The following is a 3139-nucleotide window of genomic DNA, read 5'->3' as shown; positions in this document are numbered from 1 at the left end:
ACCATGTAAACAGTATGGATGTTCTTACAAAAATTAAAAATAGAACTACCATATAGGTCAGCAATTCCACTTCTGGATATTTATCTGGAGAAAGTGAAAACATTAATTTGAAAAGATATATGCACCCCCATGTTCATTGTAGAATTGTTTACGATAGCCAAGATATGGAAACAACCTAAATGTTCATTGCTGGATGAGTGGATAAAGAAGATGTGGTCTATGTATACAATTGGATACCATTCAGTCATAAAAAAAAATGAAATTTTGCCATGTGTAACAATATTGGTGGAACTTGAGGGCATTGTATTGAGTAAAATAAGTCAGAAAGAGGAAGACAAATACTGTCTGATGTCACTTATATGTTAGATCAAAAAGAACCCCACAAAAACAAACTGGGAGGTACAGAGAACAGATTGGTGGTGGCAGAGAAAGAAGCAGCTGTAGAAGTGGGCGAAGGGTATCAAAAGGTACTACTTTCCCTAATATTAGTCATGGAGATGTAATGTACAACATATATGAATAATGCTGTATTGCATATTTTAAAGATGCAAGAGAGCAAAAAAAAAAGTTTTTATCACAGTTAAAAATATTTTTTTTGCAATTTTATCGTGGCAGTAATTAGAATAATGGTGGGGATCATTTTGCTCTGTATGCAAATAACAAACTGTGTCGTACACCAGAGGCTGATGAATGTTATGGGTCAATTATACCTCAATTAAAAATTTCCTCCTTGATGAAGCTATAACTAGAAATTGTTCCTTAAAAACACCGATTCCCTTGACACCCTCATATTTGGTCACTATAGTCTTCCTATACTCCTGTACTCTTCTTACCTTTTTATCTACAAGGCATGCTGCTCTTCATCATTGCTTCCAGACCATTCTCCTTCTCTCTTCTTAAAGCACCACAATGTTTGAATTTTTTTTTACAATGTTTGAATTTTATTTTATTTTATTTTATTTTATTTTTTAATGTTTCAATTTTATGTCATTAGTTTATAACATCCATTACTCCTTATTGTCGCTTTTCCCAGCTCCTTAGGCTTATGCCTACTATTTAATAATATATTAGCTCCTGCTTCATTGACATGTTCACGTATGCTACTGCGGTCAAAAATGTAGCTGACAGGTGATTCCAACATTCATTTTGAAGACTGTTTCCTTACTCAAGTTTCAGGCCCTTCCCTTTATTTTGTCCTTTATTTTCCCTTTATTTTGTAAGTTTTGTCTTCTGTCATGCCTTAGCCTTAAACTAATGGCCATTGAATGTGTTCCTATTATTAAATATATCCTCTCAGGATTCCAGTGCAAGCTTCCACCATCCAATTCCCACTTGCTGTCTTTCAACTTATTTCCTCAGCTCAACCATCACTGTACCTCCAATTCATTGATTCTGTCATTTTTTTCTTTCACATCTCTCTTGTCCTCACTTCCTTTTTCTTAGATCAGTTTAAATTCCATGCTCAATCATCATTCCTCCTTCCTCACACAGATCTCAAATCTCTTTCCTTTCTCTCAATCATATTTCTCATGTACACTGCAGCTAATTACTCTTTTGCCTAGTCCTTGATGACATCCACATAAATATAGCTGGAGCAACCATATACTGTGATATTTAGGCCCACTTAAATTCATTGTCACTCACTTATGTCATCTTAATTCATACATTCATACTATTTTTCCCTACAATCCCATACAATCATACTATCTTTCCCTAGTTCATTCTCTCCTAGGGAACTAGTTTCTAATTCTTTTTTCTTTCCATTCTCAACACCTCCTTTCCTGTGGTTTTTCTTTCCAGCTAAGACCCTTACCCTCCCTCTGACTGAAAAAAAAAAAAAAAGCAGTCAGAAGAAAACTGGTTTTCTTTACCACATCTGCCCAATTACCTTTATCTTTGTCTATATGCTCTAGATTATCTATCAATGAACTGTCCATATACCTGGATATGGATATGAATGAACCATATCCCTTCTCCAGAGTGTCAAGCACTGTCTCTCCTGAATCTTATCTCCTGAAGTCTCTTCATCTGCTGAAGCCTTTCCATCTGCATAAAAACATGGTATCGTTCTCCCAAAATTGACCTCACGTCTAGCTTCAGCTTCAGCCATATTTTCTCCTTCCCTCTACAGCAAAATCAGTGAAGTTGGTTTTTTGTTTGTAGGTTTGTTCGTTTTTGTTTGTTTGCTTTTTTTCATTTTGTCTTTGATACTATCTCTACCTTTTCTCCTTTCCAGGCTCCCTGGAGCCTCCCCGGTTTTCAACATATGAAAACTACTTGTATCAAAGTCACCAAAAACTTCCATTGTTAAATCAGTGGCAGGTTCTTATTTATGTTACTTGCTCTTTCAGTAGTTTTTGAGACAGTGGTTGACTCTCATTCCATAACTACTCTGCTATAGGACTCTGTTTCTAGGACATCACACCTACCTGTTATCTCTATTTTGCTTTCTGGTACCTTGGCTCATCATCATTTTCTAGGTTATCTTTCCTCAGTAAGGATCCTGACCTCTACATGTTCACTTGCCCTCAGACTGAGTCTCTGGACCTCTGTTCTATCTACATTCACCCGTTTTTCACCAAAACCTGGATCCTCATCTGAGAACATAGCTCAAAATGTCATTTTTCTCTTATGAACTCCTCTATGCGTATTTCTAGCCTAGACGTGTTGACATTTATATGTGATACTGGCATTAGACTGGCATTTCAAACTTAACATGTATCGAGTTGACCATGTAGCCCCTATACAAAGATGTTTCTTTTCCATTTTTTTTCCCATTGCAGTTACTGGCAATTCCATCCTTCCAGTTTCTTCGGTCAAAATTCTGGATGGCAGACTTGACTTTTTACTTTATTTCCCATGACACCTCCTCTCTGGTAGTGAATCCTGTAGACTTAGCCTTTAAATTATAGTTTCTTCACCCTCTCCATTCTTATGATAAATCACCATTATCTCTTGGTAAGTACTCTGCAATAATCTGATCACTGCTCCAGTTTTTATCTTTTCCCCTTCAGGGTATTCTTCAGAGAGCAGTCTAGATGATTATGTTAAAAATTAGGCCCTTCCTGAAGTCAACATTCTCCAATGGATTATATCTCCCTCAGAGAAAAAACCTGAGATTTTTCTGTGATAATCAGGT

This window comes from Vulpes vulpes, chromosome X, assembly GCF_048418805.1.
Source record: "Vulpes vulpes isolate BD-2025 chromosome X, VulVul3, whole genome shotgun sequence".
Classification (NCBI taxonomy): Eukaryota; Metazoa; Chordata; class Mammalia; order Carnivora; family Canidae; genus Vulpes; species Vulpes vulpes.
The sequence above is the reverse complement of the archived record's forward strand: the minus strand, read 5'-3'. Positions refer to the sequence as shown.